Source organism: Ascidia mentula, assembly GCF_947561715.1.
Source record: "Ascidia mentula chromosome 3 unlocalized genomic scaffold, kaAscMent1.1 SUPER_3_unloc_3, whole genome shotgun sequence".
NCBI lineage: Eukaryota > Metazoa > Chordata > Ascidiacea > Phlebobranchia > Ascidiidae > Ascidia > Ascidia mentula.
Window position 1 is genome coordinate 23,451 of NW_028113727.1, and position 20,559 is coordinate 44,009.

The window sequence follows — 20,559 nt, forward strand, 5'->3', positions numbered from 1 at the left end:
ACTCAGTGGATGTTGCGGCATCGCTTCTCGGCTCTTTAGAGCTAAGATCAAGTGTAGTATCTGTTCTTCTCAGTTTAATACCTGGGACGCAAGCGATTCGCTTGCATGTCTTTGTATTAACCTGATTTTTGGACAGGGGGCACGGTGCCGGAGCTTGCTTCGACCTGCCCACGGGTTGTCCTGGTATTGCACTACCTCCAGGCACGGCCCACATTCCCACACATGTGGGAATAACCATCTGTTAATCATTCGCAAAACAATTGCACGAAACAGCGGTGCATCCCATGAGTGCGTGTGTGTCGTCTGTATGCACACGCCAAGGAAAGAGAGGTAGAGAGGGAGGACGGGAGAGCAATTAATTTAACGGCACATTTGGTTGTTGTGCTTGTCGGAGACCAGATAAAACAAGCCGTGAAATGCACAATGCGGCAAACACAAGGACGGACGACAAAAATGCTACCTCTCAAGAAGCTGTGCAAAGCATACTTACCTGACGGGGGCCTTCACCGTGATCAGGCCGGCGGTGGGCCCAGGGCGAGGCTTAGCCATTGCACTTAGGCTTAGCTGACCCTTGCGATTACCCCAAATGTGGGTAACTCGGCCGTACAATTTCTGCTAGTGGGGACTGCGTTCGCGCTATCCCCGTCTTTTACTAATCCTCTGATGTAGAGCAAAACGTAAGGTAGAAACGAAGTTTCTACGGGGGGGATTCGCCTGTTACGGTCAGGAGGAGTCGTGTCGGGGGTTGGGAGGTGGGTCATGGGTCCGTTTGTGACGTCATGTGGTGAACAAACTAATTTGAATGGCCTGCCAAAAACGGTAGGAAAAAAACCAGGAAATTTTTTTTTTTTTTTCATTTTTCACCGGAATAAAATTTGGCAGCAAATGCGAGACGGACTCTTCCGGACGTTGCGGACTCAGTGGATGTTGCGGCATCGCTTCTCGGCTCTTTAGAGCTAAGATCAAGTGTAGTATCTGTTCTTCTCAGTTTAATACCTGGGACGCAAGCGATTCGCTTGCATGTCTTTGTATTAACCTGATTTTTGGACAGGGGGCACGGTGCCGGAGCTTGCTTCGACCTGCCCACGGGTTGTCCTGGTATTGCACTACCTCCAGGCACGGCCCACATTCCCACACATGTGGGAATAACCATCTGTTAATCATTCGCAAAACAATTGCACGAAACAGCGGTGCATCCCATGAGTGCGTGTGTGTCGTCTGTATGCACACGCCAAGGAAAGAGAGGTAGAGAGGGAGGACGGGAGAGCAATTAATTTAACGGCACATTTGGTTGTTGTGCTTGTCGGAGACCAGATAAAACAAGCCGTGAAATGCACAATGCGGCAAACACAAGGACGGACGACAAAAATGCTACCTCTCAAGAAGCTGTGCAAAGCATACTTACCTGACGGGGGCCTTCACCGTGATCAGGCCGGCGGTGGGCCCAGGGCGAGGCTTAGCCATTGCACTTAGGCTTAGCTGACCCTTGCGATTACCCCAAATGTGGGTAACTCGGCCGTACAATTTCTGCTAGTGGGGACTGCGTTCGCGCTATCCCCGTCTTTTACTAATCCTCTGATGTAGAGCAAAACGTAAGGTAGAAACGAAGTTTCTACGGGGGGGATTCGCCTGTTACGGTCAGGAGGAGTCGTGTCGGGGGTTGGGAGGTGGGTCATGGGTCCGTTTGTGACGTCATGTGGTGAACAAACTAATTTGAATGGCCTGCCAAAAACGGTAGGAAAAAAACCAGGAAATTTTTTTTTTTTTTTCATTTTTCACCGGAATAAAATTTGGCAGCAAATGCGAGACGGACTCTTCCGGACGTTGCGGACTCAGTGGATGTTGCGGCATCGCTTCTCGGCTCTTTAGAGCTAAGATCAAGTGTAGTATCTGTTCTTCTCAGTTTAATACCTGGGACGCAAGCGATTCGCTTGCATGTCTTTGTATTAACCTGATTTTTGGACAGGGGGCACGGTGCCGGAGCTTGCTTCGACCTGCCCACGGGTTGTCCTGGTATTGCACTACCTCCAGGCACGGCCCACATTCCCACACATGTGGGAATAACCATCTGTTAATCATTCGCAAAACAATTGCACGAAACAGCGGTGCATCCCATGAGTGCGTGTGTGTCGTCTGTATGCACACGCCAAGGAAAGAGAGGTAGAGAGGGAGGACGGGAGAGCAATTAATTTAACGGCACATTTGGTTGTTGTGCTTGTCGGAGACCAGATAAAACAAGCCGTGAAATGCACAATGCGGCAAACACAAGGACGGACGACAAAAATGCTACCTCTCAAGAAGCTGTGCAAAGCATACTTACCTGACGGGGGCCTTCACCGTGATCAGGCCGGCGGTGGGCCCAGGGCGAGGCTTAGCCATTGCACTTAGGCTTAGCTGACCCTTGCGATTACCCCAAATGTGGGTAACTCGGCCGTACAATTTCTGCTAGTGGGGACTGCGTTCGCGCTATCCCCGTCTTTTACTAATCCTCTGATGTAGAGCAAAACGTAAGGTAGAAACGAAGTTTCTACGGGGGGGATTCGCCTGTTACGGTCAGGAGGAGTCGTGTCGGGGGTTGGGAGGTGGGTCATGGGTCCGTTTGTGACGTCATGTGGTGAACAAACTAATTTGAATGGCCTGCCAAAAACGGTAGGAAAAAAACCAGGAAATTTTTTTTTTTTTTTCATTTTTCACCGGAATAAAATTTGGCAGCAAATGCGAGACGGACTCTTCCGGACGTTGCGGACTCAGTGGATGTTGCGGCATCGCTTCTCGGCTCTTTAGAGCTAAGATCAAGTGTAGTATCTGTTCTTCTCAGTTTAATACCTGGGACGCAAGCGATTCGCTTGCATGTCTTTGTATTAACCTGATTTTTGGACAGGGGGCACGGTGCCGGAGCTTGCTTCGACCTGCCCACGGGTTGTCCTGGTATTGCACTACCTCCAGGCACGGCCCACATTCCCACACATGTGGGAATAACCATCTGTTAATCATTCGCAAAACAATTGCACGAAACAGCGGTGCATCCCATGAGTGCGTGTGTGTCGTCTGTATGCACACGCCAAGGAAAGAGAGGTAGAGAGGGAGGACGGGAGAGCAATTAATTTAACGGCACATTTGGTTGTTGTGCTTGTCGGAGACCAGATAAAACAAGCCGTGAAATGCACAATGCGGCAAACACAAGGACGGACGACAAAAATGCTACCTCTCAAGAAGCTGTGCAAAGCATACTTACCTGACGGGGGCCTTCACCGTGATCAGGCCGGCGGTGGGCCCAGGGCGAGGCTTAGCCATTGCACTTAGGCTTAGCTGACCCTTGCGATTACCCCAAATGTGGGTAACTCGGCCGTACAATTTCTGCTAGTGGGGACTGCGTTCGCGCTATCCCCGTCTTTTACTAATCCTCTGATGTAGAGCAAAACGTAAGGTAGAAACGAAGTTTCTACGGGGGGGATTCGCCTGTTACGGTCAGGAGGAGTCGTGTCGGGGGTTGGGAGGTGGGTCATGGGTCCGTTTGTGACGTCATGTGGTGAACAAACTAATTTGAATGGCCTGCCAAAAACGGTAGGAAAAAAACCAGGAAATTTTTTTTTTTTTTTCATTTTTCACCGGAATAAAATTTGGCAGCAAATGCGAGACGGACTCTTCCGGACGTTGCGGACTCAGTGGATGTTGCGGCATCGCTTCTCGGCTCTTTAGAGCTAAGATCAAGTGTAGTATCTGTTCTTCTCAGTTTAATACCTGGGACGCAAGCGATTCGCTTGCATGTCTTTGTATTAACCTGATTTTTGGACAGGGGGCACGGTGCCGGAGCTTGCTTCGACCTGCCCACGGGTTGTCCTGGTATTGCACTACCTCCAGGCACGGCCCACATTCCCACACATGTGGGAATAACCATCTGTTAATCATTCGCAAAACAATTGCACGAAACAGCGGTGCATCCCATGAGTGCGTGTGTGTCGTCTGTATGCACACGCCAAGGAAAGAGAGGTAGAGAGGGAGGACGGGAGAGCAATTAATTTAACGGCACATTTGGTTGTTGTGCTTGTCGGAGACCAGATAAAACAAGCCGTGAAATGCACAATGCGGCAAACACAAGGACGGACGACAAAAATGCTACCTCTCAAGAAGCTGTGCAAAGCATACTTACCTGACGGGGGCCTTCACCGTGATCAGGCCGGCGGTGGGCCCAGGGCGAGGCTTAGCCATTGCACTTAGGCTTAGCTGACCCTTGCGATTACCCCAAATGTGGGTAACTCGGCCGTACAATTTCTGCTAGTGGGGACTGCGTTCGCGCTATCCCCGTCTTTTACTAATCCTCTGATGTAGAGCAAAACGTAAGGTAGAAACGAAGTTTCTACGGGGGGGATTCGCCTGTTACGGTCAGGAGGAGTCGTGTCGGGGGTTGGGAGGTGGGTCATGGGTCCGTTTGTGACGTCATGTGGTGAACAAACTAATTTGAATGGCCTGCCAAAAACGGTAGGAAAAAAACCAGGAAATTTTTTTTTTTTTTTCATTTTTCACCGGAATAAAATTTGGCAGCAAATGCGAGACGGACTCTTCCGGACGTTGCGGACTCAGTGGATGTTGCGGCATCGCTTCTCGGCTCTTTAGAGCTAAGATCAAGTGTAGTATCTGTTCTTCTCAGTTTAATACCTGGGACGCAAGCGATTCGCTTGCATGTCTTTGTATTAACCTGATTTTTGGACAGGGGGCACGGTGCCGGAGCTTGCTTCGACCTGCCCACGGGTTGTCCTGGTATTGCACTACCTCCAGGCACGGCCCACATTCCCACACATGTGGGAATAACCATCTGTTAATCATTCGCAAAACAATTGCACGAAACAGCGGTGCATCCCATGAGTGCGTGTGTGTCGTCTGTATGCACACGCCAAGGAAAGAGAGGTAGAGAGGGAGGACGGGAGAGCAATTAATTTAACGGCACATTTGGTTGTTGTGCTTGTCGGAGACCAGATAAAACAAGCCGTGAAATGCACAATGCGGCAAACACAAGGACGGACGACAAAAATGCTACCTCTCAAGAAGCTGTGCAAAGCATACTTACCTGACGGGGGCCTTCACCGTGATCAGGCCGGCGGTGGGCCCAGGGCGAGGCTTAGCCATTGCACTTAGGCTTAGCTGACCCTTGCGATTACCCCAAATGTGGGTAACTCGGCCGTACAATTTCTGCTAGTGGGGACTGCGTTCGCGCTATCCCCGTCTTTTACTAATCCTCTGATGTAGAGCAAAACGTAAGGTAGAAACGAAGTTTCTACGGGGGGGATTCGCCTGTTACGGTCAGGAGGAGTCGTGTCGGGGGTTGGGAGGTGGGTCATGGGTCCGTTTGTGACGTCATGTGGTGAACAAACTAATTTGAATGGCCTGCCAAAAACGGTAGGAAAAAAACCAGGAAATTTTTTTTTTTTTTTCATTTTTCACCGGAATAAAATTTGGCAGCAAATGCGAGACGGACTCTTCCGGACGTTGCGGACTCAGTGGATGTTGCGGCATCGCTTCTCGGCTCTTTAGAGCTAAGATCAAGTGTAGTATCTGTTCTTCTCAGTTTAATACCTGGGACGCAAGCGATTCGCTTGCATGTCTTTGTATTAACCTGATTTTTGGACAGGGGGCACGGTGCCGGAGCTTGCTTCGACCTGCCCACGGGTTGTCCTGGTATTGCACTACCTCCAGGCACGGCCCACATTCCCACACATGTGGGAATAACCATCTGTTAATCATTCGCAAAACAATTGCACGAAACAGCGGTGCATCCCATGAGTGCGTGTGTGTCGTCTGTATGCACACGCCAAGGAAAGAGAGGTAGAGAGGGAGGACGGGAGAGCAATTAATTTAACGGCACATTTGGTTGTTGTGCTTGTCGGAGACCAGATAAAACAAGCCGTGAAATGCACAATGCGGCAAACACAAGGACGGACGACAAAAATGCTACCTCTCAAGAAGCTGTGCAAAGCATACTTACCTGACGGGGGCCTTCACCGTGATCAGGCCGGCGGTGGGCCCAGGGCGAGGCTTAGCCATTGCACTTAGGCTTAGCTGACCCTTGCGATTACCCCAAATGTGGGTAACTCGGCCGTACAATTTCTGCTAGTGGGGACTGCGTTCGCGCTATCCCCGTCTTTTACTAATCCTCTGATGTAGAGCAAAACGTAAGGTAGAAACGAAGTTTCTACGGGGGGGATTCGCCTGTTACGGTCAGGAGGAGTCGTGTCGGGGGTTGGGAGGTGGGTCATGGGTCCGTTTGTGACGTCATGTGGTGAACAAACTAATTTGAATGGCCTGCCAAAAACGGTAGGAAAAAAACCAGGAAATTTTTTTTTTTTTTTCATTTTTCACCGGAATAAAATTTGGCAGCAAATGCGAGACGGACTCTTCCGGACGTTGCGGACTCAGTGGATGTTGCGGCATCGCTTCTCGGCTCTTTAGAGCTAAGATCAAGTGTAGTATCTGTTCTTCTCAGTTTAATACCTGGGACGCAAGCGATTCGCTTGCATGTCTTTGTATTAACCTGATTTTTGGACAGGGGGCACGGTGCCGGAGCTTGCTTCGACCTGCCCACGGGTTGTCCTGGTATTGCACTACCTCCAGGCACGGCCCACATTCCCACACATGTGGGAATAACCATCTGTTAATCATTCGCAAAACAATTGCACGAAACAGCGGTGCATCCCATGAGTGCGTGTGTGTCGTCTGTATGCACACGCCAAGGAAAGAGAGGTAGAGAGGGAGGACGGGAGAGCAATTAATTTAACGGCACATTTGGTTGTTGTGCTTGTCGGAGACCAGATAAAACAAGCCGTGAAATGCACAATGCGGCAAACACAAGGACGGACGACAAAAATGCTACCTCTCAAGAAGCTGTGCAAAGCATACTTACCTGACGGGGGCCTTCACCGTGATCAGGCCGGCGGTGGGCCCAGGGCGAGGCTTAGCCATTGCACTTAGGCTTAGCTGACCCTTGCGATTACCCCAAATGTGGGTAACTCGGCCGTACAATTTCTGCTAGTGGGGACTGCGTTCGCGCTATCCCCGTCTTTTACTAATCCTCTGATGTAGAGCAAAACGTAAGGTAGAAACGAAGTTTCTACGGGGGGGATTCGCCTGTTACGGTCAGGAGGAGTCGTGTCGGGGGTTGGGAGGTGGGTCATGGGTCCGTTTGTGACGTCATGTGGTGAACAAACTAATTTGAATGGCCTGCCAAAAACGGTAGGAAAAAAACCAGGAAATTTTTTTTTTTTTTTCATTTTTCACCGGAATAAAATTTGGCAGCAAATGCGAGACGGACTCTTCCGGACGTTGCGGACTCAGTGGATGTTGCGGCATCGCTTCTCGGCTCTTTAGAGCTAAGATCAAGTGTAGTATCTGTTCTTCTCAGTTTAATACCTGGGACGCAAGCGATTCGCTTGCATGTCTTTGTATTAACCTGATTTTTGGACAGGGGGCACGGTGCCGGAGCTTGCTTCGACCTGCCCACGGGTTGTCCTGGTATTGCACTACCTCCAGGCACGGCCCACATTCCCACACATGTGGGAATAACCATCTGTTAATCATTCGCAAAACAATTGCACGAAACAGCGGTGCATCCCATGAGTGCGTGTGTGTCGTCTGTATGCACACGCCAAGGAAAGAGAGGTAGAGAGGGAGGACGGTGAGAGCAATTAATTTAACGGCACATTTGGTTGTTGTGCTTGTCGGAGACCAGATAAAACAAGCCGTGAAATGCACAATGCGGCAAACACAAGGACGGACGACAAAAATGCTACCTCTCAAGAAGCTGTGCAAAGCATACTTACCTGACGGGGGCCTTCACCGTGATCAGGCCGGCGGTGGGCCCAGGGCGAGGCTTAGCCATTGCACTTAGGCTTAGCTGACCCTTGCGATTACCCCAAATGTGGGTAACTCGGCCGTACAATTTCTGCTAGTGGGGACTGCGTTCGCGCTATCCCCGTCTTTTACTAATCCTCTGATGTAGAGCAAAACGTAAGGTAGAAACGAAGTTTCTACGGGGGGGATTCGCCTGTTACGGTCAGGAGGAGTCGTGTCGGGGGTTGGGAGGTGGGTCATGGGTCCGTTTGTGACGTCATGTGGTGAACAAACTAATTTGAATGGCCTGCCAAAAACGGTAGGAAAAAAACCAGGAAATTTTTTTTTTTTTTTCATTTTTCACCGGAATAAAATTTGGCAGCAAATGCGAGACGGACTCTTCCGGACGTTGCGGACTCAGTGGATGTTGCGGCATCGCTTCTCGGCTCTTTAGAGCTAAGATCAAGTGTAGTATCTGTTCTTCTCAGTTTAATACCTGGGACGCAAGCGATTCGCTTGCATGTCTTTGTATTAACCTGATTTTTGGACAGGGGGCACGGTGCCGGAGCTTGCTTCGACCTGCCCACGGGTTGTCCTGGTATTGCACTACCTCCAGGCACGGCCCACATTCCCACACATGTGGGAATAACCATCTGTTAATCATTCGCAAAACAATTGCACGAAACAGCGGTGCATCCCATGAGTGCGTGTGTGTCGTCTGTATGCACACGCCAAGGAAAGAGAGGTAGAGAGGGAGGACGGGAGAGCAATTAATTTAACGGCACATTTGGTTGTTGTGCTTGTCGGAGACCAGATAAAACAAGCCGTGAAATGCACAATGCGGCAAACACAAGGACGGACGACAAAAATGCTACCTCTCAAGAAGCTGTGCAAAGCATACTTACCTGACGGGGGCCTTCACCGTGATCAGGCCGGCGGTGGGCCCAGGGCGAGGCTTAGCCATTGCACTTAGGCTTAGCTGACCCTTGCGATTACCCCAAATGTGGGTAACTCGGCCGTACAATTTCTGCTAGTGGGGACTGCGTTCGCGCTATCCCCGTCTTTTACTAATCCTCTGATGTAGAGCAAAACGTAAGGTAGAAACGAAGTTTCTACGGGGGGGATTCGCCTGTTACGGTCAGGAGGAGTCGTGTCGGGGGTTGGGAGGTGGGTCATGGGTCCGTTTGTGACGTCATGTGGTGAACAAACTAATTTGAATGGCCTGCCAAAAACGGTAGGAAAAAAACCAGGAAATTTTTTTTTTTTTTTCATTTTTCACCGGAATAAAATTTGGCAGCAAATGCGAGACGGACTCTTCCGGACGTTGCGGACTCAGTGGATGTTGCGGCATCGCTTCTCGGCTCTTTAGAGCTAAGATCAAGTGTAGTATCTGTTCTTCTCAGTTTAATACCTGGGACGCAAGCGATTCGCTTGCATGTCTTTGTATTAACCTGATTTTTGGACAGGGGGCACGGTGCCGGAGCTTGCTTCGACCTGCCCACGGGTTGTCCTGGTATTGCACTACCTCCAGGCACGGCCCACATTCCCACACATGTGGGAATAACCATCTGTTAATCATTCGCAAAACAATTGCACGAAACAGCGGTGCATCCCATGAGTGCGTGTGTGTCGTCTGTATGCACACGCCAAGGAAAGAGAGGTAGAGAGGGAGGACGGGAGAGCAATTAATTTAACGGCACATTTGGTTGTTGTGCTTGTCGGAGACCAGATAAAACAAGCCGTGAAATGCACAATGCGGCAAACACAAGGACGGACGACAAAAATGCTACCTCTCAAGAAGCTGTGCAAAGCATACTTACCTGACGGGGGCCTTCACCGTGATCAGGCCGGCGGTGGGCCCAGGGCGAGGCTTAGCCATTGCACTTAGGCTTAGCTGACCCTTGCGATTACCCCAAATGTGGGTAACTCGGCCGTACAATTTCTGCTAGTGGGGACTGCGTTCGCGCTATCCCCGTCTTTTACTAATCCTCTGATGTAGAGCAAAACGTAAGGTAGAAACGAAGTTTCTACGGGGGGGATTCGCCTGTTACGGTCAGGAGGAGTCGTGTCGGGGGTTGGGAGGTGGGTCATGGGTCCGTTTGTGACGTCATGTGGTGAACAAACTAATTTGAATGGCCTGCCAAAAACGGTAGGAAAAAAACCAGGAAATTTTTTTTTTTTTTTCATTTTTCACCGGAATAAAATTTGGCAGCAAATGCGAGACGGACTCTTCCGGACGTTGCGGACTCAGTGGATGTTGCGGCATCGCTTCTCGGCTCTTTAGAGCTAAGATCAAGTGTAGTATCTGTTCTTCTCAGTTTAATACCTGGGACGCAAGCGATTCGCTTGCATGTCTTTGTATTAACCTGATTTTTGGACAGGGGGCACGGTGCCGGAGCTTGCTTCGACCTGCCCACGGGTTGTCCTGGTATTGCACTACCTCCAGGCACGGCCCACATTCCCACACATGTGGGAATAACCATCTGTTAATCATTCGCAAAACAATTGCACGAAACAGCGGTGCATCCCATGAGTGCGTGTGTGTCGTCTGTATGCACACGCCAAGGAAAGAGAGGTAGAGAGGGAGGACGGGAGAGCAATTAATTTAACGGCACATTTGGTTGTTGTGCTTGTCGGAGACCAGATAAAACAAGCCGTGAAATGCACAATGCGGCAAACACAAGGACGGACGACAAAAATGCTACCTCTCAAGAAGCTGTGCAAAGCATACTTACCTGACGGGGGCCTTCACCGTGATCAGGCCGGCGGTGGGCCCAGGGCGAGGCTTAGCCATTGCACTTAGGCTTAGCTGACCCTTGCGATTACCCCAAATGTGGGTAACTCGGCCGTACAATTTCTGCTAGTGGGGACTGCGTTCGCGCTATCCCCGTCTTTTACTAATCCTCTGATGTAGAGCAAAACGTAAGGTAGAAACGAAGTTTCTACGGGGGGGATTCGCCTGTTACGGTCAGGAGGAGTCGTGTCGGGGGTTGGGAGGTGGGTCATGGGTCCGTTTGTGACGTCATGTGGTGAACAAACTAATTTGAATGGCCTGCCAAAAACGGTAGGAAAAAAACCAGGAAATTTTTTTTTTTTTTTCATTTTTCACCGGAATAAAATTTGGCAGCAAATGCGAGACGGACTCTTCCGGACGTTGCGGACTCAGTGGATGTTGCGGCATCGCTTCTCGGCTCTTTAGAGCTAAGATCAAGTGTAGTATCTGTTCTTCTCAGTTTAATACCTGGGACGCAAGCGATTCGCTTGCATGTCTTTGTATTAACCTGATTTTTGGACAGGGGGCACGGTGCCGGAGCTTGCTTCGACCTGCCCACGGGTTGTCCTGGTATTGCACTACCTCCAGGCACGGCCCACATTCCCACACATGTGGGAATAACCATCTGTTAATCATTCGCAAAACAATTGCACGAAACAGCGGTGCATCCCATGAGTGCGTGTGTGTCGTCTGTATGCACACGCCAAGGAAAGAGAGGTAGAGAGGGAGGACGGGAGAGCAATTAATTTAACGGCACATTTGGTTGTTGTGCTTGTCGGAGACCAGATAAAACAAGCCGTGAAATGCACAATGCGGCAAACACAAGGACGGACGACAAAAATGCTACCTCTCAAGAAGCTGTGCAAAGCATACTTACCTGACGGGGGCCTTCACCGTGATCAGGCCGGCGGTGGGCCCAGGGCGAGGCTTAGCCATTGCACTTAGGCTTAGCTGACCCTTGCGATTACCCCAAATGTGGGTAACTCGGCCGTACAATTTCTGCTAGTGGGGACTGCGTTCGCGCTATCCCCGTCTTTTACTAATCCTCTGATGTAGAGCAAAACGTAAGGTAGAAACGAAGTTTCTACGGGGGGGATTCGCCTGTTACGGTCAGGAGGAGTCGTGTCGGGGGTTGGGAGGTGGGTCATGGGTCCGTTTGTGACGTCATGTGGTGAACAAACTAATTTGAATGGCCTGCCAAAAACGGTAGGAAAAAAACCAGGAAATTTTTTTTTTTTTTTCATTTTTCACCGGAATAAAATTTGGCAGCAAATGCGAGACGGACTCTTCCGGACGTTGCGGACTCAGTGGATGTTGCGGCATCGCTTCTCGGCTCTTTAGAGCTAAGATCAAGTGTAGTATCTGTTCTTCTCAGTTTAATACCTGGGACGCAAGCGATTCGCTTGCATGTCTTTGTATTAACCTGATTTTTGGACAGGGGGCACGGTGCCGGAGCTTGCTTCGACCTGCCCACGGGTTGTCCTGGTATTGCACTACCTCCAGGCACGGCCCACATTCCCACACATGTGGGAATAACCATCTGTTAATCATTCGCAAAACAATTGCACGAAACAGCGGTGCATCCCATGAGTGCGTGTGTGTCGTCTGTATGCACACGCCAAGGAAAGAGAGGTAGAGAGGGAGGACGGGAGAGCAATTAATTTAACGGCACATTTGGTTGTTGTGCTTGTCGGAGACCAGATAAAACAAGCCGTGAAATGCACAATGCGGCAAACACAAGGACGGACGACAAAAATGCTACCTCTCAAGAAGCTGTGCAAAGCATACTTACCTGACGGGGGCCTTCACCGTGATCAGGCCGGCGGTGGGCCCAGGGCGAGGCTTAGCCATTGCACTTAGGCTTAGCTGACCCTTGCGATTACCCCAAATGTGGGTAACTCGGCCGTACAATTTCTGCTAGTGGGGACTGCGTTCGCGCTATCCCCGTCTTTTACTAATCCTCTGATGTAGAGCAAAACGTAAGGTAGAAACGAAGTTTCTACGGGGGGGATTCGCCTGTTACGGTCAGGAGGAGTCGTGTCGGGGGTTGGGAGGTGGGTCATGGGTCCGTTTGTGACGTCATGTGGTGAACAAACTAATTTGAATGGCCTGCCAAAAACGGTAGGAAAAAAACCAGGAAATTTTTTTTTTTTTTTCATTTTTCACCGGAATAAAATTTGGCAGCAAATGCGAGACGGACTCTTCCGGACGTTGCGGACTCAGTGGATGTTGCGGCATCGCTTCTCGGCTCTTTAGAGCTAAGATCAAGTGTAGTATCTGTTCTTCTCAGTTTAATACCTGGGACGCAAGCGATTCGCTTGCATGTCTTTGTATTAACCTGATTTTTGGACAGGGGGCACGGTGCCGGAGCTTGCTTCGACCTGCCCACGGGTTGTCCTGGTATTGCACTACCTCCAGGCACGGCCCACATTCCCACACATGTGGGAATAACCATCTGTTAATCATTCGCAAAACAATTGCACGAAACAGCGGTGCATCCCATGAGTGCGTGTGTGTCGTCTGTATGCACACGCCAAGGAAAGAGAGGTAGAGAGGGAGGACGGGAGAGCAATTAATTTAACGGCACATTTGGTTGTTGTGCTTGTCGGAGACCAGATAAAACAAGCCGTGAAATGCACAATGCGGCAAACACAAGGACGGACGACAAAAATGCTACCTCTCAAGAAGCTGTGCAAAGCATACTTACCTGACGGGGGCCTTCACCGTGATCAGGCCGGCGGTGGGCCCAGGGCGAGGCTTAGCCATTGCACTTAGGCTTAGCTGACCCTTGCGATTACCCCAAATGTGGGTAACTCGGCCGTACAATTTCTGCTAGTGGGGACTGCGTTCGCGCTATCCCCGTCTTTTACTAATCCTCTGATGTAGAGCAAAACGTAAGGTAGAAACGAAGTTTCTACGGGGGGGATTCGCCTGTTACGGTCAGGAGGAGTCGTGTCGGGGGTTGGGAGGTGGGTCATGGGTCCGTTTGTGACGTCATGTGGTGAACAAACTAATTTGAATGGCCTGCCAAAAACGGTAGGAAAAAAACCAGGAAATTTTTTTTTTTTTTTCATTTTTCACCGGAATAAAATTTGGCAGCAAATGCGAGACGGACTCTTCCGGACGTTGCGGACTCAGTGGATGTTGCGGCATCGCTTCTCGGCTCTTTAGAGCTAAGATCAAGTGTAGTATCTGTTCTTCTCAGTTTAATACCTGGGACGCAAGCGATTCGCTTGCATGTCTTTGTATTAACCTGATTTTTGGACAGGGGGCACGGTGCCGGAGCTTGCTTCGACCTGCCCACGGGTTGTCCTGGTATTGCACTACCTCCAGGCACGGCCCACATTCCCACACATGTGGGAATAACCATCTGTTAATCATTCGCAAAACAATTGCACGAAACAGCGGTGCATCCCATGAGTGCGTGTGTGTCGTCTGTATGCACACGCCAAGGAAAGAGAGGTAGAGAGGGAGGACGGGAGAGCAATTAATTTAACGGCACATTTGGTTGTTGTGCTTGTCGGAGACCAGATAAAACAAGCCGTGAAATGCACAATGCGGCAAACACAAGGACGGACGACAAAAATGCTACCTCTCAAGAAGCTGTGCAAAGCATACTTACCTGACGGGGGCCTTCACCGTGATCAGGCCGGCGGTGGGCCCAGGGCGAGGCTTAGCCATTGCACTTAGGCTTAGCTGACCCTTGCGATTACCCCAAATGTGGGTAACTCGGCCGTACAATTTCTGCTAGTGGGGACTGCGTTCGCGCTATCCCCGTCTTTTACTAATCCTCTGATGTAGAGCAAAACGTAAGGTAGAAACGAAGTTTCTACGGGGGGGATTCGCCTGTTACGGTCAGGAGGAGTCGTGTCGGGGGTTGGGAGGTGGGTCATGGGTCCGTTTGTGACGTCATGTGGTGAACAAACTAATTTGAATGGCCTGCCAAAAACGGTAGGAAAAAAACCAGGAAATTTTTTTTTTTTTTTCATTTTTCACCGGAATAAAATTTGGCAGCAAATGCGAGACGGACTCTTCCGGACGTTGCGGACTCAGTGGATGTTGCGGCATCGCTTCTCGGCTCTTTAGAGCTAAGATCAAGTGTAGTATCTGTTCTTCTCAGTTTAATACCTGGGACGCAAGCGATTCGCTTGCATGTCTTTGTATTAACCTGATTTTTGGACAGGGGGCACGGTGCCGGAGCTTGCTTCGACCTGCCCACGGGTTGTCCTGGTATTGCACTACCTCCAGGCACGGCCCACATTCCCACACATGTGGGAATAACCATCTGTTAATCATTCGCAAAACAATTGCACGAAACAGCGGTGCATCCCATGAGTGCGTGTGTGTCGTCTGTATGCACACGCCAAGGAAAGAGAGGTAGAGAGGGAGGACGGGAGAGCAATTAATTTAACGGCACATTTGGTTGTTGTGCTTGTCGGAGACCAGATAAAACAAGCCGTGAAATGCACAATGCGGCAAACACAAGGACGGACGACAAAAATGCTACCTCTCAAGAAGCTGTGCAAAGCATACTTACCTGACGGGGGCCTTCACCGTGATCAGGCCGGCGGTGGGCCCAGGGCGAGGCTTAGCCATTGCACTTAGGCTTAGCTGACCCTTGCGATTACCCCAAATGTGGGTAACTCGGCCGTACAATTTCTGCTAGTGGGGACTGCGTTCGCGCTATCCCCGTCTTTTACTAATCCTCTGATGTAGAGCAAAACGTAAGGTAGAAACGAAGTTTCTACGGGGGGGATTCGCCTGTTACGGTCAGGAGGAGTCGTGTCGGGGGTTGGGAGGTGGGTCATGGGTCCGTTTGTGACGTCATGTGGTGAACAAACTAATTTGAATGGCCTGCCAAAAACGGTAGGAAAAAAACCAGGAAATTTTTTTTTTTTTTTCATTTTTCACCGGAATAAAATTTGGCAGCAAATGCGAGACGGACTCTTCCGGACGTTGCGGACTCAGTGGATGTTGCGGCATCGCTTCTCGGCTCTTTAGAGCTAAGATCAAGTGTAGTATCTGTTCTTCTCAGTTTAATACCTGGGACGCAAGCGATTCGCTTGCATGTCTTTGTATTAACCTGATTTTTGGACAGGGGGCACGGTGCCGGAGCTTGCTTCGACCTGCCCACGGGTTGTCCTGGTATTGCACTACCTCCAGGCACGGCCCACATTCCCACACATGTGGGAATAACCATCTGTTAATCATTCGCAAAACAATTGCACGAAACAGCGGTGCATCCCATGAGTGCGTGTGTGTCGTCTGTATGCACACGCCAAGGAAAGAGAGGTAGAGAGGGAGGACGGGAGAGCAATTAATTTAACGGCACATTTGGTTGTTGTGCTTGTCGGAGACCAGATAAAACAAGCCGTGAAATGCACAATGCGGCAAACACAAGGACGGACGACAAAAATGCTACCTCTCAAGAAGCTGTGCAAAGCATACTTACCTGACGGGGGCCTTCACCGTGATCAGGCCGGCGGTGGGCCCAGGGCGAGGCTTAGCCATTGCACTTAGGCTTAGCTGACCCTTGCGATTACCCCAAATGTGGGTAACTCGGCCGTACAATTTCTGCTAGTGGGGACTGCGTTCGCGCTATCCCCGTCTTTTACTAATCCTCTGATGTAGAGCAAAACGTAAGGTAGAAACGAAGTTTCTACGGGGGGGATTCGCCTGTTACGGTCAGGAGGAGTCGTGTCGGGGGTTGGGAGGTGGGTCATGGGTCCGTTTGTGACGTCATGTGGTGAACAAACTAATTTGAATGGCCTGCCAAAAACGGTAGGAAAAAAACCAGGAAATTTTTTTTTTTTTTTCATTTTTCACCGGAATAAAATTTGGCAGCAAATGCGAGACGGACTCTTCCGGACGTTGCGGACTCAGTGGATGTTGCGGCATCGCTTCTCGGCTCTTTAGAGCTAAGATCAAGTGTAGTATCTGTTCTTCTCAGTTTAATACCTGGGACGCAAGCGATTCGCTTGCATGTCTTTGTATTAACCTGATTTTTGGACAGGGGGCACGGTGCCGGAGCTTGCTTCGACCTGCCCACGGGTTGTCCTGGTATTGCACTACCTCCAGGCACGGCCCACATTCCCACACATGTGGGAATAACCATCTGTTAATCATTCGCAAAACAATTGCACGAAACAGCGGTGCATCCCATGAGTGCGTGTGTGTCGTCTGTATGCACACGCCAAGGAAAGAGAGGTAGAGAGGGAGGACGGGAGAGCAATTAATTTAACGGCACATTTGGTTGTTGTGCTTGTCGGAGACCAGATAAAACAAGCCGTGAAATGCACAATGCGGCAAACACAAGGACGGACGACAAAAATGCTACCTCTCAAGAAGCTGTGCAAAGCATACTTACCTGACGGGGGCCTTCACCGTGATCAGGCCGGCGGTGGGCCCAGGGCGAGGCTTAGCCATTGCACTTAGGCTTAGCTGACCCTTGCGATTACCCCAAATGTGGGTAACTCGGCCGTACAATTTCTGCTAGTGGGGACTGCGTTCGCGCTATCCCCGTCTTTTACTAATCCTCTGATGTAGAGCAAAACGTAAGGTAGAAACGAAGTTTCTACGGGGGGGATTCGCCTGTTACGGTCAGGAGGAGTCGTGTCGGGGGTTGGGAGGTGGGTCATGGGTCCGTTTGTGACGTCATGTGGTGAACAAACTAATTTGAATGGCCTGCCAAAAACGGTAGGAAAAAAACCAGGAAATTTTTTTTTTTTTTTCATTTTTCACCGGAATAAAATTTGGCAGCAAATGCGAGACGGACTCTTCCGGACGTTGCGGACTCAGTGGATGTTGCGGCATCGCTTCTCGGCTCTTTAGAGCTAAGATCAAGTGTAGTATCTGTTCTTCTCAGTTTAATACCTGGGACGCAAGCGATTCGCTTGCATGTCTTTGTATTAACCTGATTTTTGGACAGGGGGCACGGTGCCGGAGCTTGCTTCGACCTGCCCACGGGTTGTCCTGGTATTGCACTACCTCCAGGCACGGCCCACATTCCCACACATGTGGGAATAACCATCTGTTAATCATTCGCAAAACAATTGCACGAAACAGCGGTGCATCCCATGAGTGCGTGTGTGTCGTCTGTATGCACACGCCAAGGAAAGAGAGGTAGAGAGGGAGGACGGGAGAGCAATTAATTTAACGGCACATTTGGTTGTTGTGCTTGTCGGAGACCAGATAAAACAAGCCGTGAAATGCACAATGCGGCAAACACAAGGACGGACGACAAAAATGCTACCTCTCAAGAAGCTGTGCAAAGCATACTTACCTGACGGGGGCCTTCACCGTGATCAGGCCGGCGGTGGGCCCAGGGCGAGGCTTAGCCATTGCACTTAGGCTTAGCTGACCCTTGCGATTACCCCAAATGTGGGTAACTCGGCCGTACAATTTCTGCTAGTGGGGACTGCGTTCGCGCTATCCCCGTCTTTTACTAATCCTCTGATGTAGAGCAAAACGTAAGGTAGAAACGAAGTTTCTACGGGGGGGATTCGCCTGTTACGGTCAGGAGGAGTCGTGTCGGGGGTTGGGAGGTGGGTCATGGGTCCGTTTGTGACGTCATGTGGTGAACAAACTAATTTGAATGGCCTGCCAAAAACGGTAGGAAAAAAACCAGGAAATTTTTTTTTTTTTTTCATTTTTCACCGGAATAAAATTTGGCAGCAAATGCGAGACGGACTCTTCCGGACGTTGCGGACTCAGTGGATGTTGCGGCATCGCTTCTCGGCTCTTTAGAGCTAAGATCAAGTGTAGTATCTGTTCTTCTCAGTTTAATACCTGGGACGCAAGCGATTCGCTTGCATGTCTTTGTATTAACCTGATTTTTGGACAGGGGGCACGGTGCCGGAGCTTGCTTCGACCTGCCCACGGGTTGTCCTGGTATTGCACTACCTCCAGGCACGGCCCACATTCCCACACATGTGGGAATAACCATCTGTTAATCATTCGCAAAACAATTGCACGAAACAGCGGTGCATCCCATGAGTGCGTGTGTGTCGTCTGTATGCACACGCCAAGGAAAGAGAGGTAGAGAGGGAGGACGGGAGAGCAATTAATTTAACGGCACATTTGGTTGTTGTGCTTGTCGGAGACCAGATAAAACAAGCCGTGAAATGCACAATGCGGCAAACACAAGGACGGACGACAAAAATGCTACCTCTCAAGAAGCTGTGCAAAGCATACTTACCTGACGGGGGCCTTCACCGTGATCAGGCCGGCGGTGGGCCCAGGGCGAGGCTTAGCCATTGCACTTAGGCTTAGCTGACCCTTGCGATTACCCCAAATGTGGGTAACTCGGCCGTACAATTTCTGCTAGTGGGGACTGCGTTCGCGCTATCCCCGTCTTTTACTAATCCTCTGATGTAGAGCAAAACGTAAGGTAGAAACGAAGTTTCTACGGGGGGGATTCGCCTGTTACGGTCAGGAGGAGTCGTGTCGGGGGTTGGGAGGTGGGTCATGGGTCCGTTTGTGACGTCATGTGGTGAACAAACTAATTTGAATGGCCTGCCAAAAACGGTAGGAAAAAAACCAGGAAATTTTTTTTTTTTTTTCATTTTTCACCGGAATAAAATTTGGCAGCAAATGCGAGACGGACTCTTCCGGACGTTGCGGACTCAGTGGATGTTGCGGCATCGCTTCTCGGCTCTTTAGAGCTAAGATCAAGTGTAGTATCTGTTCTTCTCAGTTTAATACCTGGGACGCAAGCGATTCGCTTGCATGTCTTTGTATTAACCTGATTTTTGGACAGGGGGCACGGTGCCGGAGCTTGCTTCGACCTGCCCACGGGTTGTCCTGGTATTGCACTACCTCCAGGCACGGCCCACATTCCCACACATGTGGGAATAACCATCTGTTAATCATTCGCAAAACAATTGCACGAAACAGCGGTGCATCCCATGAGTGCGTGTGTGTCGTCTGTATGCACACGCCAAGGAAAGAGAGGTAGAGAGGGAGGACGGAGAGAGCAATTAATTTAACGGCACATTTGGTTGTTGTGCTTGTCGGAGACCAGATAAAACAAGCCGTGAAATGCACAATGCGGCAAACACAAGGACGGACGACAAAAATGCTACCTCTCAAGAAGCTGTGCAAAGCATACTTACCTGACGGGGGCCTTCACCGTGATCAGGCCGGCGGTGGGCCCAGGGCGAGGCTTAGCCATTGCACTTAGGCTTAGCTGACCCTTGCGATTACCCCAAATGTGGGTAACTCGGCCGTACAATTTCTGCTAGTGGGGACTGCGTTCGCGCTATCCCCGTCTTTTACTAATCCTCTGATGTAGAGCAAAACGTAAGGTAGAAACGAAGTTTCTACGGGGGGGATTCGCCTGTTACGGTCAGGAGGAGTCGTGTCGGGGGTTGGGAGGTGGGTCATGGGTCCGTTTGTGACGTCATGTGGTGAACAAACTAATTTGAATGGCCTGCCAAAAACGGTAGGAAAAAAACCAGGAAATTTTTTTTTTTTTTTCATTTTTCACCGGAATAAAATTTGGCAGCAAATGCGAGACGGACTCTTCCGGACGTTGCGGACTCAGTGGATGTTGCGGCATCGCTTCTCGGCTCTTTAGAGCTAAGATCAAGTGTAGTATCTGTTCTTCTCAGTTTAATACCTGGGACGCAAGCGATTCGCTTGCATGTCTTTGTATTAACCTGATTTTTGGACAGGGGGCACGGTGCCGGAGCTTGCTTCGACCTGCCCACGGGTTGTCCTGGTATTGCACTACCTCCAGGCACGGCCCACATTCCCACACATGTGGGAATAACCATCTGTTAATCATTCGCAAAACAATTGCACGAAACAGCGGTGCATCCCATGAGTGCGTGTGTGTCGTCTGTATGCACACGCCAAGGAAAGAGAGGTAGAGAGGGAGGACGGGAGAGCAATTAATTTAACGGCACATTTGGTTGTTGTGCTTGTCGGAGACCAGATAAAACAAGCCGTGAAATGCACAATGC

General features: G+C 50.1%; 45 non-coding genes across 45 annotated transcripts; all 45 read left to right on the plus strand.

The window, feature by feature from the left end:
- The first annotated feature begins 19 nt into the window (after positions 1-19).
- LOC145917193 (U2 spliceosomal RNA) lies at positions 20-217 on the plus strand. Its single transcript, XR_014405248.1, has one exon. It is a non-coding gene; the product is annotated as a U2 spliceosomal RNA (small nuclear RNA).
- Positions 218-482: 265 nt separating this feature from the next.
- LOC145917239 (U1 spliceosomal RNA) lies at positions 483-646 on the plus strand. Its single transcript, XR_014405292.1, has one exon. It is a non-coding gene; the product is annotated as a U1 spliceosomal RNA (small nuclear RNA).
- Positions 647-934: 288 nt separating this feature from the next.
- Positions 935-1,132, plus strand: LOC145917194 (U2 spliceosomal RNA). The gene has a single exon (XR_014405249.1). It is a non-coding gene; the product is annotated as a U2 spliceosomal RNA (small nuclear RNA).
- Positions 1,133-1,397: 265 nt separating this feature from the next.
- Positions 1,398-1,561, plus strand: LOC145917240 (U1 spliceosomal RNA). The gene has a single exon (XR_014405293.1). It is a non-coding gene; the product is annotated as a U1 spliceosomal RNA (small nuclear RNA).
- Positions 1,562-1,849: 288 nt separating this feature from the next.
- On the plus strand, positions 1,850-2,047 carry LOC145917196 (U2 spliceosomal RNA). Its single transcript, XR_014405251.1, has one exon. It is a non-coding gene; the product is annotated as a U2 spliceosomal RNA (small nuclear RNA).
- Positions 2,048-2,312: 265 nt separating this feature from the next.
- Positions 2,313-2,476, plus strand: LOC145917241 (U1 spliceosomal RNA). Its single transcript, XR_014405294.1, has one exon. It is a non-coding gene; the product is annotated as a U1 spliceosomal RNA (small nuclear RNA).
- Positions 2,477-2,764: 288 nt separating this feature from the next.
- LOC145917197 (U2 spliceosomal RNA) lies at positions 2,765-2,962 on the plus strand. Its single transcript, XR_014405252.1, has one exon. It is a non-coding gene; the product is annotated as a U2 spliceosomal RNA (small nuclear RNA).
- Positions 2,963-3,227: 265 nt separating this feature from the next.
- LOC145917242 (U1 spliceosomal RNA) lies at positions 3,228-3,391 on the plus strand. The gene has a single exon (XR_014405295.1). It is a non-coding gene; the product is annotated as a U1 spliceosomal RNA (small nuclear RNA).
- Positions 3,392-3,679: 288 nt separating this feature from the next.
- On the plus strand, positions 3,680-3,877 carry LOC145917198 (U2 spliceosomal RNA). Its single transcript, XR_014405253.1, has one exon. It is a non-coding gene; the product is annotated as a U2 spliceosomal RNA (small nuclear RNA).
- Positions 3,878-4,142: 265 nt separating this feature from the next.
- LOC145917243 (U1 spliceosomal RNA) lies at positions 4,143-4,306 on the plus strand. The gene has a single exon (XR_014405296.1). It is a non-coding gene; the product is annotated as a U1 spliceosomal RNA (small nuclear RNA).
- A 288-nt stretch (positions 4,307-4,594) lies between these two features.
- On the plus strand, positions 4,595-4,792 carry LOC145917199 (U2 spliceosomal RNA). The gene has a single exon (XR_014405254.1). It is a non-coding gene; the product is annotated as a U2 spliceosomal RNA (small nuclear RNA).
- A 265-nt stretch (positions 4,793-5,057) lies between these two features.
- On the plus strand, positions 5,058-5,221 carry LOC145917245 (U1 spliceosomal RNA). The gene has a single exon (XR_014405297.1). It is a non-coding gene; the product is annotated as a U1 spliceosomal RNA (small nuclear RNA).
- A 288-nt stretch (positions 5,222-5,509) lies between these two features.
- LOC145917200 (U2 spliceosomal RNA) lies at positions 5,510-5,707 on the plus strand. The gene has a single exon (XR_014405255.1). It is a non-coding gene; the product is annotated as a U2 spliceosomal RNA (small nuclear RNA).
- A 265-nt stretch (positions 5,708-5,972) lies between these two features.
- On the plus strand, positions 5,973-6,136 carry LOC145917246 (U1 spliceosomal RNA). The gene has a single exon (XR_014405298.1). It is a non-coding gene; the product is annotated as a U1 spliceosomal RNA (small nuclear RNA).
- A 288-nt stretch (positions 6,137-6,424) lies between these two features.
- Positions 6,425-6,622, plus strand: LOC145917201 (U2 spliceosomal RNA). The gene has a single exon (XR_014405256.1). It is a non-coding gene; the product is annotated as a U2 spliceosomal RNA (small nuclear RNA).
- Positions 6,623-6,887: 265 nt separating this feature from the next.
- On the plus strand, positions 6,888-7,051 carry LOC145917247 (U1 spliceosomal RNA). Its single transcript, XR_014405299.1, has one exon. It is a non-coding gene; the product is annotated as a U1 spliceosomal RNA (small nuclear RNA).
- A 288-nt stretch (positions 7,052-7,339) lies between these two features.
- Positions 7,340-7,537, plus strand: LOC145917202 (U2 spliceosomal RNA). The gene has a single exon (XR_014405257.1). It is a non-coding gene; the product is annotated as a U2 spliceosomal RNA (small nuclear RNA).
- A 266-nt stretch (positions 7,538-7,803) lies between these two features.
- Positions 7,804-7,967, plus strand: LOC145917248 (U1 spliceosomal RNA). The gene has a single exon (XR_014405300.1). It is a non-coding gene; the product is annotated as a U1 spliceosomal RNA (small nuclear RNA).
- A 288-nt stretch (positions 7,968-8,255) lies between these two features.
- Positions 8,256-8,453, plus strand: LOC145917203 (U2 spliceosomal RNA). The gene has a single exon (XR_014405258.1). It is a non-coding gene; the product is annotated as a U2 spliceosomal RNA (small nuclear RNA).
- A 265-nt stretch (positions 8,454-8,718) lies between these two features.
- LOC145917250 (U1 spliceosomal RNA) lies at positions 8,719-8,882 on the plus strand. Its single transcript, XR_014405302.1, has one exon. It is a non-coding gene; the product is annotated as a U1 spliceosomal RNA (small nuclear RNA).
- A 288-nt stretch (positions 8,883-9,170) lies between these two features.
- Positions 9,171-9,368, plus strand: LOC145917204 (U2 spliceosomal RNA). Its single transcript, XR_014405259.1, has one exon. It is a non-coding gene; the product is annotated as a U2 spliceosomal RNA (small nuclear RNA).
- Positions 9,369-9,633: 265 nt separating this feature from the next.
- On the plus strand, positions 9,634-9,797 carry LOC145917251 (U1 spliceosomal RNA). The gene has a single exon (XR_014405303.1). It is a non-coding gene; the product is annotated as a U1 spliceosomal RNA (small nuclear RNA).
- A 288-nt stretch (positions 9,798-10,085) lies between these two features.
- On the plus strand, positions 10,086-10,283 carry LOC145917205 (U2 spliceosomal RNA). Its single transcript, XR_014405260.1, has one exon. It is a non-coding gene; the product is annotated as a U2 spliceosomal RNA (small nuclear RNA).
- A 265-nt stretch (positions 10,284-10,548) lies between these two features.
- Positions 10,549-10,712, plus strand: LOC145917252 (U1 spliceosomal RNA). Its single transcript, XR_014405304.1, has one exon. It is a non-coding gene; the product is annotated as a U1 spliceosomal RNA (small nuclear RNA).
- A 288-nt stretch (positions 10,713-11,000) lies between these two features.
- LOC145917207 (U2 spliceosomal RNA) lies at positions 11,001-11,198 on the plus strand. The gene has a single exon (XR_014405262.1). It is a non-coding gene; the product is annotated as a U2 spliceosomal RNA (small nuclear RNA).
- Positions 11,199-11,463: 265 nt separating this feature from the next.
- On the plus strand, positions 11,464-11,627 carry LOC145917253 (U1 spliceosomal RNA). The gene has a single exon (XR_014405305.1). It is a non-coding gene; the product is annotated as a U1 spliceosomal RNA (small nuclear RNA).
- Positions 11,628-11,915: 288 nt separating this feature from the next.
- LOC145917208 (U2 spliceosomal RNA) lies at positions 11,916-12,113 on the plus strand. Its single transcript, XR_014405263.1, has one exon. It is a non-coding gene; the product is annotated as a U2 spliceosomal RNA (small nuclear RNA).
- Positions 12,114-12,378: 265 nt separating this feature from the next.
- On the plus strand, positions 12,379-12,542 carry LOC145917254 (U1 spliceosomal RNA). The gene has a single exon (XR_014405306.1). It is a non-coding gene; the product is annotated as a U1 spliceosomal RNA (small nuclear RNA).
- Positions 12,543-12,830: 288 nt separating this feature from the next.
- LOC145917209 (U2 spliceosomal RNA) lies at positions 12,831-13,028 on the plus strand. The gene has a single exon (XR_014405264.1). It is a non-coding gene; the product is annotated as a U2 spliceosomal RNA (small nuclear RNA).
- Positions 13,029-13,293: 265 nt separating this feature from the next.
- LOC145917255 (U1 spliceosomal RNA) lies at positions 13,294-13,457 on the plus strand. Its single transcript, XR_014405307.1, has one exon. It is a non-coding gene; the product is annotated as a U1 spliceosomal RNA (small nuclear RNA).
- A 288-nt stretch (positions 13,458-13,745) lies between these two features.
- LOC145917210 (U2 spliceosomal RNA) lies at positions 13,746-13,943 on the plus strand. Its single transcript, XR_014405265.1, has one exon. It is a non-coding gene; the product is annotated as a U2 spliceosomal RNA (small nuclear RNA).
- A 265-nt stretch (positions 13,944-14,208) lies between these two features.
- On the plus strand, positions 14,209-14,372 carry LOC145917256 (U1 spliceosomal RNA). Its single transcript, XR_014405308.1, has one exon. It is a non-coding gene; the product is annotated as a U1 spliceosomal RNA (small nuclear RNA).
- Positions 14,373-14,660: 288 nt separating this feature from the next.
- Positions 14,661-14,858, plus strand: LOC145917211 (U2 spliceosomal RNA). The gene has a single exon (XR_014405266.1). It is a non-coding gene; the product is annotated as a U2 spliceosomal RNA (small nuclear RNA).
- Positions 14,859-15,123: 265 nt separating this feature from the next.
- Positions 15,124-15,287, plus strand: LOC145917257 (U1 spliceosomal RNA). The gene has a single exon (XR_014405309.1). It is a non-coding gene; the product is annotated as a U1 spliceosomal RNA (small nuclear RNA).
- A 288-nt stretch (positions 15,288-15,575) lies between these two features.
- On the plus strand, positions 15,576-15,773 carry LOC145917213 (U2 spliceosomal RNA). Its single transcript, XR_014405267.1, has one exon. It is a non-coding gene; the product is annotated as a U2 spliceosomal RNA (small nuclear RNA).
- Positions 15,774-16,038: 265 nt separating this feature from the next.
- LOC145917258 (U1 spliceosomal RNA) lies at positions 16,039-16,202 on the plus strand. The gene has a single exon (XR_014405310.1). It is a non-coding gene; the product is annotated as a U1 spliceosomal RNA (small nuclear RNA).
- Positions 16,203-16,490: 288 nt separating this feature from the next.
- Positions 16,491-16,688, plus strand: LOC145917214 (U2 spliceosomal RNA). The gene has a single exon (XR_014405268.1). It is a non-coding gene; the product is annotated as a U2 spliceosomal RNA (small nuclear RNA).
- A 265-nt stretch (positions 16,689-16,953) lies between these two features.
- Positions 16,954-17,117, plus strand: LOC145917259 (U1 spliceosomal RNA). Its single transcript, XR_014405311.1, has one exon. It is a non-coding gene; the product is annotated as a U1 spliceosomal RNA (small nuclear RNA).
- A 288-nt stretch (positions 17,118-17,405) lies between these two features.
- On the plus strand, positions 17,406-17,603 carry LOC145917215 (U2 spliceosomal RNA). Its single transcript, XR_014405269.1, has one exon. It is a non-coding gene; the product is annotated as a U2 spliceosomal RNA (small nuclear RNA).
- Positions 17,604-17,868: 265 nt separating this feature from the next.
- On the plus strand, positions 17,869-18,032 carry LOC145917262 (U1 spliceosomal RNA). The gene has a single exon (XR_014405313.1). It is a non-coding gene; the product is annotated as a U1 spliceosomal RNA (small nuclear RNA).
- Positions 18,033-18,320: 288 nt separating this feature from the next.
- LOC145917216 (U2 spliceosomal RNA) lies at positions 18,321-18,518 on the plus strand. The gene has a single exon (XR_014405270.1). It is a non-coding gene; the product is annotated as a U2 spliceosomal RNA (small nuclear RNA).
- A 265-nt stretch (positions 18,519-18,783) lies between these two features.
- LOC145917263 (U1 spliceosomal RNA) lies at positions 18,784-18,947 on the plus strand. The gene has a single exon (XR_014405314.1). It is a non-coding gene; the product is annotated as a U1 spliceosomal RNA (small nuclear RNA).
- Positions 18,948-19,235: 288 nt separating this feature from the next.
- Positions 19,236-19,433, plus strand: LOC145917217 (U2 spliceosomal RNA). The gene has a single exon (XR_014405271.1). It is a non-coding gene; the product is annotated as a U2 spliceosomal RNA (small nuclear RNA).
- Positions 19,434-19,699: 266 nt separating this feature from the next.
- LOC145917264 (U1 spliceosomal RNA) lies at positions 19,700-19,863 on the plus strand. Its single transcript, XR_014405315.1, has one exon. It is a non-coding gene; the product is annotated as a U1 spliceosomal RNA (small nuclear RNA).
- Positions 19,864-20,151: 288 nt separating this feature from the next.
- LOC145917219 (U2 spliceosomal RNA) lies at positions 20,152-20,349 on the plus strand. The gene has a single exon (XR_014405273.1). It is a non-coding gene; the product is annotated as a U2 spliceosomal RNA (small nuclear RNA).
- The last annotated feature ends 210 nt before the right edge of the window (positions 20,350-20,559 follow it).